Below are 12,599 nucleotides of genomic sequence, written 5' to 3' on the forward strand. Positions count from 1 at the left end.
GTCAATCGCAGCATTACAACACAAGTAGTAAAATTAACGGAAAATTTCGGCATGGCCTTTGTTAAAGATGGGACATACTGAGTTGCCAGAAATTTACCGAAATGGAAATTAATCGACATGTCGGCAAAACATCAACAACTCATATCAATACACCCCACACAACCATTTCATCGAGCACGTTAAGGGCATACCGGGAGGTGGACGAGCGGGCGCGGAGTGGGCGGTCGGCGTGTCGCTCGGGCGTGGGCGTGGTCGGTGGCGAGGTTAAGCGCGCGCGGCGTGGGCGGCGGCTCAATGGCGATGGGCGCGGTCAGCGACGAGGTGGCATGGGCAACGTCTCAACGGCTCTGGCGCGGTCGGCGGCGTCGACGGATAGATTGGATCGAACAACTGCGTGCGCGTGGGCGGAACTGCTTCGGCACGGTGATTGAATTTCCTTAAGTGAAAATAATAGCAGCAGACCAGAAGCGCGTACGCTGCCACTAATTGGCGCCCCATGGTCCAAATCTAATAGCCGCGTCGGTGCCAAGCGGTACGCTTCCGATAATATGGTACTAGCCGCGTCTTTACCATTGCTTCGAATCGCTGCATTCATCTCATATGCTTTACGATAGTATTGATCAAGATTATGATAGCATGTCACTTCAGAAATTATCCTTGTTATCGTTTACCTACTCGAGGGCGAGAAGGGACTAAGCTTGGGGATGCTTGATACGTCTCAAACGTATCTATAATTTCTTATGTTCCATGCTAGTTTTATGACAATACCTACATGTTTTGTTCACACTTTATATCGTTTTGATGCATTTTCCGGAACTAACCTATTGACGAGATGCCGAAGTGCCAGTTCCTGTTTTCTGCTGTTTTTGGTTTCAGAAATCCTAGTAAGGAAATATTCTCGGAATTGGACGAAATCAACGCCTAGCATCTTAGAATTCCACGAAGCTTCCAGAACACCCGAGAGCCGCCAGAGGGGAGCCCTGGGGGGCCCACACATGTGGCCGGCGCGGCCCTGGCCCTGGCCGCGCCGCCCTATTGTGTGGTGGCTCCGTACCCCCTCCGACTCCGCCTCTTCGCCTATTTAAGCCTCCTCGACCTAAATATTCGATACGAAAAAGCCACGGTACGAGAAACCTTCCAGAGCCGCTGCCATCGCGAAGCCAAGATCTGGGGGACAGGAGTCTCTGTTCCGGCACGCCGCCGGGACGGGGAAGTGCCCCCGGAAGGCTCCTCCATCGACACCACCGCCATCTTCATCAACGATGCTGTCTCCCATGAGGAGGGAGTAGTTCTCCCTCGAGGCTAAGGGCTGTACCGGTAGCTATGTGGTTAATCTCTCTCCTATGTACTTCAATACAATGATCTCATGAGCTGCCTTACATGATTGAGATTCATATGAGCTTTGTATCACCATTAGTCTATGTGCTACTCTTGTGATGTTATTAAAGTAGTCTATTCCTCCTTCACGGTGTAATGGTGACAGTGTGTGCATCGTGTAGTACTTGGCGTAGGCTATGATCATAATCTCTTGTAGGTTATGGAGTTAATTATTATTATGATAGTATTGATGTGATTTATTCCCCCTTCATAGTGTAAAGGTGACAGTGTGTATGCTATGTTAGTACTCGGTTTAAGTTGCAAAGATCTATTATGCTCTAAAGGTTACTTAAATATGAATGCCGAATGTTGTGGCGCTTGTTAACTCCGGCATTGAGGTGCTCTTGTAGCCCTACACAACGAATGGTGTTCATTATCAAACAAGAGTATATGTAGCACAAAGGAAGAGAACTTATTTATTTATGTGATCAATGTTGAGAGTGTCCACTAGTGGAAGTATGATCCCTAGGCCTTGTTTCCAAATAGTGCAATCATCGCTTGTTTACTGTTTTACTGCATCTTTACTTCCTGCAATATTACTACCATCAACTGCACGCCAGCAAGCACTTTTCTGGCGCCGTTACTACTACTCATATTCATTCATACCACTTGTATTTCACTATCTCTTCGCCGAACTAGTGCACCTATACATCTGACAATTGTATTAGGTGTGTTGGGGACACAAGAGACTTCTTGTATCGTGATTGCAGGGTTGCTTGAGAGGGATATCTTTGACCTCTTCCTCCCTGAGTTCGATAAACCTTGGGTGATCCACTTAAGGGAAACTTGCTGCTGTTCTACAAACCTCTGCTCTTGGAGGCCCAACACTGTCTACAAGAATAGAAGCACCCGTAGACATCAAGCACTTTTCTGGCGCCGTTGCCGGGGAGGAAAGGTAATAGGCACTCATACTCCGGTCCCAGGTAAATAAGTACTTTTCTGTTGCCGTTGTGAGTGCTCGAAGCTATTTCCTTTAGATCCTGCAATTGCATCTTTTTGTTTCTTGTTAAACACTAGTAAGGCATAATGGAAAATATCTGTGAGCTTTTTAGACTGTTTCCTGAGTCAAGACATGAATGGTTTAATGCGAAAATTAAAAAACCTATGGAACCTTATTTGCATGCTAGTAGTAATATTAGTATGAACGCTTTGAACACCATTGTTGATAATTATATGGAAAATTCTAAGCTTGGGGAGGTCGGTTTTGATGAAAATGATCTCTTTAGCCCTCCGGGTATTGAGGAGAAAGTTTATGTTGATTATGATATGCCTCCCATATATGATGATTATAATGATAGTGGTCTTCTGGTGCCGCCTACTATGGAGGATAAATTTTATTATGATGATACTATGCCTCCTATATTTGATGATGAGAATAATAATGATAGCTACTTTGTTGAATTTGCTCCCACTATTACTAATAAAATTGATTATGCTTATGTGGAGAGTAATAATTTTATGAATGAGACTCATGATAAGAATGCTTTATGTGATAGTTATATTGTTGAATTTGTTCATGATGCTACTGAAAGTTATTATGAGAGAGGAAAATATGGTTGTAGAAATTTTCATGTTACTAAAACACCTCTCTATATGCTGAAATTTTTGAAGTTACACTTGTTTTATCTTCCTATGCTTGTTACTTTGCTCTTCATGAACTTGTTTATTTACAAGATTCCTATGCATAGGAAGCATGTTAGACTTAAATGTGTTTTGAATTTGCTTTTTGATGCTCTCTTTTGCTTCAACTCTTATTTCTTGGGAGTGCATCATTGAAATTATAGAGCCCATCTTAATGGCTATAAAGAAAGCACTTCTTGGGAGATAACCCATGTGTTTATTTTACTACAGCAATTTTTGTTTTATATTTGAGTCTTGGAAGTTGTTTACTACTGTAGCAACCTCTCCTTATCTTTATTTTATTGCATTGTTGTGCCAAGTAAAGTCTTTGATAGTAGGGTTGATACTAGATTTGGATTACTGCGCAGAAACAGATTTCTGTCTGTCACGAATTTGGGCAGGGTTCTCTGTAGGTAACTCAGAAAAATCTGCCAATTTACGTGCGTGATCCTCAGATATGTACGCAACTTTCATTCAATTTGAGCATTTTCATCTGAGCAAGTCTGGTGCCTCTAAAAAATTCGTCTTTATGGACTGTTCTGTTTTGACAGATTCTGCCTTTTATTTCGCATTGCCTCTTTTGCTGTGTTGGATGGATTTCTTTGTTCCATTAACTTCCAGTAGCTTTGGGCAATGTCCAGAAGTGTTAAGAATGATTGTGTTACCTCTGAACATGTGAATTTTTTGATTATGCACTAACCCTCTAATGAGTTTGTTTTGAGTTTGGTGTGGAGGAAGTTTTCAAGGGTCAAGAGAGGAGGATGATATATGATCAAGAAGAGTGAAAAGTCTAAGCTTGGGGATGCCCCCGTGGTTCATCCCTGCATATTTCAAGAAGACTCAAGCATCTAAGCTTGGGGATGCCCAAGGCATCCCCTTCTTCATCAACTTATCAGGTTTCTTCTATTGAAACTATATTTTTATTCGATCACATCTTATGTACTTTACTTGGAGCGTCTGTTTGTTTTTGTTTTGTTTGAATAAATTCATGCTTGTGTGGGAGAGGGACACGCTCCGCTTGTTCATATGAACACTAGTGTTCTTAGCTTTACTCTTAATGTTCATGGCGAAGGTTGAAACTGCTTCGTTCATTATTATATGGTTGGAAACAGAAAATGATGCATGTGGTAATTGGTATAATGTCTTGAATAATTTGATACTTGGCAATTGTTATGCTCATATAGATCATGTTTAAGCTCTTGCATCATGTACTTTGCACCTATTAATGAAGAACTACATAGAGCTTGTTAAAATTTGGTTTGCATGATTGGTCTCTAGAGTCTAGATATTTTCTGGTTAAGGTGTTTGAACAACAAGGAGACGATGTAAAGTCTTATAATGCTTACAATATGTTCATATGTGAGTTTTGCTGCACCGTTTATACTTGAGTTTGCTTCAAACAACCTTGCTAGCCTAGCCTTGTATTGAGAGGGAATTCTTCTCATGCATCCAAATCCTTGAGCCAAAACCTATGCCATTTGTGTCCACCATATCTACCTACTATGTGGTATTTTCTGCCATTCCAAGCAAATACTTCATGTGCTACCTTTAAACAATTCAAAAGCTATTATCTCTTATTTGTGTCAATGTTTTATAGCTCATGAGGAAGTATGTGGTGTTTTATCTTTCGATCTTGTCATTTACTTTTGACAGACTTTCACAATGGACTAGTGGCTTCATCCACTTATCCAATAATATTGCAAAAAGAGCTGGCGCGGGGTTCCCAGCCCCCAATTAATCAACCTTCATTAATAATTCTCTTCACATGTTTTGCTCTGATTCATCAGTAAGCAACTTAATTTTGCAAATAGACACTCCTTCATGGTATGTGAATGTTGGAAGGCACCCGAGGATTCGGTTAGCCATGACTTGTGTAAGCAAAAGGTTGGGAGGAGTGTCATCTATAAATAATGAAACTAAAATACATGTGTAAACAAAAGAGAAGAGGGATGATCTACCTTGCTGGTAGAGATAACGTCCTTCATGGGAGCCGCTCTTCAAAGTCTGGTTGATAAGGTAGTTAGAGTACCCATTACCAGTCGTTGACAACAACAAACACCTCTCAAAACTTTATTTGTATGCTCTCTATATGATTTCAAAACTCAAAAAGCTCTAGCACATGATTTAATCCCTGCTTCCCTCTGCGAAGGGTCTTTCTTTTACTTTATGTTGAGTCAGTTTACCTACTTCTTTCTATCTTAGAAGCAAACACTTGTGTAAACTGTGTGCATTGATTCTTACATGTTTACCTATTGCACTTGTTATATTACTTTGTGTTGACAATTATCCATGAGATATATATGTTGAAGTTGAAAGCAACCGCTGAAACTTATATCTTCCTTTGTGGTTCTTCAATACCTTTACTAAGAATTTATTGCTTTATGAGTAACTCTTATGCAAGTCTTATTGATGCTTGTCTTGAAAGTACTATTCATGAAAAGTCTTTGCTATATGATTCAGTTGTTTAGTCATTGTCTTTACCATTGCTTCGAATCGCTGCATTCATCTCATATGCTTTACAATAGTATTGATCAAGATTATGATAGCATGTCACTTCAGAAATTATCCTTGTTATCATTTACCTACTCGAGGGCGAGTAGGAACTAAGCTTGGGGATGCTTGATACGTCTCAAACGTATCTATAATTTCTTATGTTCCATGCTAGTTTTATGACAATACCTACATGTTTTGTTCACACTTTATATCGTTTTGATGCGTTTTCCGGAACTAACCTATTGACGAGATGCCGAAGTGTCAGTTCCTGTTTTCTGCTGTTTTTGGTTTCAGAAATCCTAGTAAGGAAATATTCTCGGAATTGGACGAAATCAACGCCCAGCATCTTAGAATTCCACAAAGCTTCCAGAACACCCGAGAGCCGCCAGAGGGGAGCCCTGGGGGGCCCACACATGTGGCCGGCGCGGCCCAGGCCCTGGCCGCGCCGCCCTATTGTGTGGTGGCTCCGTACCCCCTCCGACTCCGCCTCTTCGCCTATTTAAGCCTCCTCGACCTAAATCTTCGATACGAAAAAGCCACGGTACGAGAAACCTTCCAGAGCCGCCGCCATCGCGAAGCCAAGATCTGGGGGACAGGAGTCTCTGTTCCGGCACGCCGCCGGGATGGGGAAGTGCCCCCGGAAGGCTCCTCCATCGACACCACCGCCATCTTCATCAACGCAGATGTCTCCCATGAGGAGGGAGTAGTTCTCCCTCGAGGCTAAGGGCTGTACCGGTAGCTATGTGGTTAATCTCTCTCCTATGTACTTCAATACAATGATCTCATGAGCTGCCTTACATGATTGAGATTCATATGAGCTTTGTATCACCATTAGTCTATGTGCTACTCTTGTGATGTTATTAAAGTAGTCTATTCCTCCTTCACGGTGTAATGGTGACAGTGTGTGCATCATGTAGTACTTTGCGTAGGCTATGATCATAATCTCTTGTAGGTTATGGAGTTAATTATTACTATGATAGTATTGATGTGATTTATTCCCCCTTCATAGTGTAAAGGTGACAGTGTGTATGCTATGTTAGTACTCAGTTTAAGTTGCAAATATCTATTATGCTCTAAAGATTACTTAAATATGAATGCCGAATGTTGTGGCGCTTGTTAACTCCGGCATTGAGGTGCTCTTGTAGCCCTACACAACGAATGGTGTTCATTATCAAACAAGAGTATATGTAGCACAAAGGAAGAGAACTTATTTATTTATGTGATCAATGTTGAGAGTGTCCACTAGTGAAAGTATGATCCCTAGGCCTTGTTTCCAAATAGTGCAATCATCGCTTGTTTATCGTTTCTTGCATCTTTACTTCCTGCAATATTACTATCATCAACTGCACGCCAGCAAGCACTTTTCTGGCGCCGTTACTACTACTCATATTCATTCATACCACTTGTATTTCACTATCTCTTCGCCGAACTAGTGCACCTATACATCTGACAAGTGTATTAGGTGTGTTGGGGACACAAGAGACTTCTTGTATCGTGATTGCAGGGTTGCTTGAGAGGGATATCTTTGACCTCTTCCTCCCTGAGTTCGATAAACCTTGGGTGATCCACTTAAGGGAAACTTGCTGCTGTTCTACAAACCTCTGCTCTTGGAGGCCCAACACTGTCTACAAGAATAGAAGCACCCGTAGACATCACTAAGCACCCTAGATTCATTACTCATAGACATTGTACAGATACAATAATTGTTCCTGACAGAGACAATCTGTGAATTGCTACAGATACAGGGCAAGAAGAGGTGCTATGAGTAGGATTATTGCAAGAACATGTAGGCGAGACTCTGTGTCGAGTTTTAGCCTGTTCAGCAAAGGAATGTGCAATGGCATTGAGGGCTCTGTTGATGTGCTTGATTCTGGGATGCAAAGAGTTCAACTTTTCATGAAATTGCACAGCTTGCCTTCGAATCTCCCAAATGACTGTGGGATTTGTTCCTCCCTTCTCCTGAATTGCTTTTGCCAGGTTGAGATTATCTGTGAAGAAGAAAGGTTCCTGCAACATAATAGAGGAAGTGATATCTGCTGCCAGTAGTAGCCCTTCTGCTTCTGCCTGAATTGGAGTGGAGACTGGAATGGTCTTAGCTGAAACAAAGACATCAGTAGTTTGCTGGCCATGCTTCCATGTGAGATGTATACCTATACATGCCTTTGAGGGTTGTCCATTTGGTCTTCTCTTCCAAGCTGCATCAACAAAAAATTTGGGACCAGAATATGATAGTTCCAGAGGAGTTTGAGGGGGTTTAGCAGGTAGAGCTGGAGCTTTATGAATTTGTAAGCTATTAAGCAGAGCATTTGTTCTTATGATCACTTGATTCGGTTGACCATTTAAATTGTTAAAAAGCTTTTCATTTCTCATTTTCCAAAGACACCAGAGGAATGTGAAAATATTTGTAAGGCTGATATGTGGGTGATCTAAAGCTAGGAGATGCAACACAATAGTATGGACATCATGAGAGTTTTGTGCAATTAAATCCATTCTAAGATACCAGGGAGCATGGAACCAAGCAGCTCTAGCAAAAGTGCAGGTGAAAAAAAGATGTGCATCATTTTCCTGTAGGCCACACCTGCAACAAATATTTGAAATATGCCTTGAGTACCTTGCTGCTCTTTCTCCTGTGGGGATGGCATGTCTTCTAATTCTCCATGCAAATGTCTTAATTCTTGGCAGTAGTTCCTTGTTGTCCCAGACTTTTTGCAGGAGCTGAAGCGCTCTGTTATCTGGTGAGACTGGCTTAGGAGAACCTGCATCGTAAAGAGCCTGCAGACATACTTTATAAGCAGATTTAGTATTACATTTGCCATTAGGGATTAATTTCCAGCAGAGAACATCAGGCTCATCAAAAGGAATAATTTTTACAGCTTTTATTGCTTCAGCTGTGTTTCTTTGAAAAAGATTGTTTATCAGTCCAACATTCCATTGCTTGGTATGAGGAATCCATAAGTCTTTGACCAAAGCGGGATAAATAAAATGAGGCTCTTGAATTATAAGATCATCATAAATGTTCTCCCAAGAGGTACACCAAGGAGTGCTCCAAATAGATATGTTCCCCTGGGATGGTTGGTAGAAAGAGTTTTGTTGCATGAGATGAATCATTTTCATTACCGAGGTCCAGTAGGCAGATTTAGGTAAATTAGGCTTTGCTCTCCAAATAGCAGTGTCATTGAAATATTTTGATTTTAGAATTAGATGGAGTTGACTATGGGGGTTCTCTTCTATTCTCCATATGGATGTAAGAATAAGAGCCTGATTAATTGCAGTGAGATTTCTAATGCCTAATCCTCCTTCTTTAATTGGGGCACAAATATTCTTCCAAGCTGCTAGGCATAGAGGCTTATGTTCAGGATCATTGTTAATACCTGTCCACCAAAAATTCCTTATAATAGCAGTAATCTTTGCATGAAACTTTTTTGAGAAAATGATGTTGGACATGTAGTAGACAGGGATGGAGGAGAAAACTGACTTAATCAGCTCTAGCCTTGCTGCATGGGAAAGAGATTTCGCTTTATATGTCGATAGTTTCGATTTAAATTTTGCTAAGACAAAGTTGTAAGCTTCAGATCGATTTTTAGCTGGCAGGATTAGAGGATGGCCAAGATGAATGAAGGCTTCATTAATATCAGGGACAGGAAAAATAGCCTTGAGTTGATTCTTAGTATTACTCTCAACAGATTTGCTAAAAAGGATTCCTGACTTACCCCAGTTTGGAATTTGACCGGAGTGCTGGCAAAAGTTGTGAAGAATGTGCTTGATCTCCAGGGCTTCCTGCTGAGTTGCATTACCACAAATGATAAGGTCATCTGCAAACAAGAGGGAGTGAATGGGAGGGCAATTTGGTCCAAGGGTTATGCCATTTAGAGCAGCCTGTGAAAGTCCATGTTGAAGCTGAATGGATAATTCATTGATCGCTAGCACAAGAAGGTATGGGGAAATAGGACAGCCTTGTCTAACTCCTCTGGAACTGGTGAAATTTTGATAAGCCTGACCATTAATAATAACTGAGAAAGAAGGTGTCGAAATACAAGCATGGATGAGATTTATGAAATGACCATGCAGTCCTTTATGAGCAAGAGCCATAAGAATAAAATTCCATTCCAGCCTATCAAAAGCCTTGGCAAGATCAATTTTAAGCATGAAGGCCTTTTGTTGCCAGGAGGAGAGTTGGAAAGAATGAGTTATCTCTTGGGCAATAATGATATTATCACTAATTCTTCTCCCTTCTATGAAAGCTTGTTGAGATGGATGGATGTGATCAGGCAGGTGTTGTTTAAGCCTATTTGCTAGAGATTTAGTGATAATCTTGTAAATAACATTGCAAAGGCTTATAGGTCTATAGTCAACAGGGACCTGAGATATAAGTTTTTTGGGAATCAGGGCAATGTGGGTATTGTTAGATTGAGGAGGCAGAATACCAGTATGGAAAAAATTATTGATAATAGCATGAACATCATCACCTATCCATTCCCAGGTGGCAAGGTAAAATTCCACATTAAAACCATCAGGGCCCGGAGAAGTATTTCTTTTCATACCTTTGAGTGTTTCCCAAATTTCCTCTTTTGTTGGAATTGAATCAGTAAAGTCATTGGTTTGGGGAGGAGATGTGGGAATAGTGGGTGTAGCTTGTTGCATTGATTGTGATGCAAAAATGGATCTGAAATAGAGCACAAAAGTGTTTGCAATTTGGTCAGGCATAAAATGAGTCACATTGTGTTCATCTGTAACAGAAACAATATAATTTCTTCTTTTCCTTCTTGCTACTGCTCTATGAAAAAAGCAGTGTTTCTGTCACCATCTATAGCCCAGCTTTTCTTTGCTCTCTGCACATAAAAGTCATTCAGCTTAGTAGTGGTTTGTTCATACCTTGTAACCAAGTGTTGCTCCTTAGAAAAATCTTGCTTATGAATGGGAGCTGTCTGAAGACTTAAAATTTCCTGTTCTAGGTCCTTAAGTTCATCCTGCAGAGGCTTTTTCTTTTTACACAAAATTTTCAAAGAATTAGCCAAATGATTAGTTCTATTGTGATAGGCCTTTCCTTTTGATTGATGCCAGGTATTTTTAGCATAAGTTTGGAAATCTTCTTCTTTTAACCACCAATTTTTCAAATTTAAAGTGAGTTCTTGTTTTATTAGCTCTGCCATTGGTGGAAAGAAGAATGGGTGCATGATCACTGAAGCTGTAAATAAGAGGCATGTTGTAGACTTTGGTTATGGGGTAATTCACACACCACTGATTAATAGCTAGGCATCTGTCTAAACGTTGAAATAAAGGAGTGGAAGAAAAACGTCTATTCGTCCAAGTGTAGGCAGGGCCATTGTAACCAAGATCAAATAATCGGGATTATTAAGATGCATGAGGTAGCCATACGCTCCATTTTGGTACATAAGATGTTGAACCATGTATTTATCACTTACGTGTGTAAATCAATTATGTGTGTTGGTGTTCAAATCTGAAATTAGTCTAGTACGTACCTGCTAATTAATGCATTTTATTCATGGAAAATTACAAGCTAAAGTGCCCAAATCGGGACATCCAGGGACCCACTCTGTATGCGGATGCGTTCATCCCCACGCCGCCAGCCGCCGCCAGCCCCACCACACACCGCCGCCGACTACGATAGCGACATTACGCGCCGTCACCACCAGCCTCAACACACATTGACGTAACCGTCATGAGCGCTAACATACACCGCCGCCTCCCATAGTGAAGGGAAAAAATTGCACCTTTCGCACATCAAGATTTCCTGTGTTTCTCTGGAACCCCGACTCGCGCAAGTTCACCGGTCCATATGCCAGCCGGAGTCGAAGGCACTAACATATGGGCATGCTAGGTGACTCCACACGCGGCTACCATTTTAAATCGCCAATAAAAAATTAACCCATGATGTAATACATTTTATGATCTGACTCACTATTTCTGGAGCCGAACACAAATTAAAGCCGCCTCTAAAGTTTCTTTCTTTGGTGGCGGGTGTTTTATTAGACCGACGCTCTAAATACTGGAGCCAGTTTTTAATTTTGGCCGCGTCCAAAATGATTTTTTTGGAGGCAGTTATTTCTTTAGAGTTGTCTATTTCAAAAAAAAAAAAAACCGCGGGCACTGTTTGGAGCCTGTTCTTTTTTGTTTTCGGCCAAAACCCCCTCTCCGCAGCCTAATATCCATTTTTCTACTAGTGAAAGAGGATATTAAAAGATACTTTAAAGGTTGGTCATAGACTTAAGAATTCACGATACAGACTAGGCAAGCTGTTTTGATGATACATGAGGATTTGCTGAATTTTTTCTCCCAATATAATTTCTGGGAGTGCGAGAAAACAAGACAAAGTATCTTGTTCTAACACTGAAGCAGAATATAAGGCGGTTGCTAATGCAACATCTAAATTTATTTGAGTTAAAACTTTGATTAGAGAACTTGGAGTCTCTCTAAAACGAAGATCATATCTCTTGTGTGATAATATTGGTGCTACTTATCAGCAAATCATGTCTTCCATGCTCATAAGCTCGTTGAGATTGACTGACACTTTCGTTCAAAAAAGAGTTATAGACAAGTTGCTTGACAAGTTCATCTCCACTCATTCGCAAATGGAAATAAAGCTCATCTCCACTAAAGATCAGGTCGTACATGGTTTTACAAAATTCTTACATATAAAAAATTTGAATGAGTTTAAACATAATCGGGAAGTTAGATTAAAAGAGGGTGTTAGAACTGTAATTCAAAGTTTAACACATCGATACGGTATAGTACACCAACTGACCATATTCTTGTATATCAGGGTGAGGGCTTTCCTCACCTAGTATAAACACGCAACCGATACCCCCATCAGGGCTATCGTTCCTTCTGAATTGATGAATCAGCAGATAGAGACGGAGAATTTGTGAAAACACGATTTTATTTTCATTGATGGTCAGATTGTAACTAGTTTTTGCATACTTCCTCCGATCTTAAATAAGTCTAGCTCTAAAATTTGTTCATAAAAGAGTGTACTCCTATTTTTTAATGTATTTTAATTGATTCTCTCTCATCGCACGGAAACCTTATTTTCTACATGCACTTAGTTTATTGGAGTGAAAGAATTAAAGATGAGAGATGCATATTCTCAC

The sequence above is a fragment of the Lolium perenne genome, chromosome 3, assembly GCF_019359855.2.
Source record: "Lolium perenne isolate Kyuss_39 chromosome 3, Kyuss_2.0, whole genome shotgun sequence".
In the NCBI taxonomy this organism is placed as follows: Eukaryota; Viridiplantae; Streptophyta; class Magnoliopsida; order Poales; family Poaceae; genus Lolium; species Lolium perenne.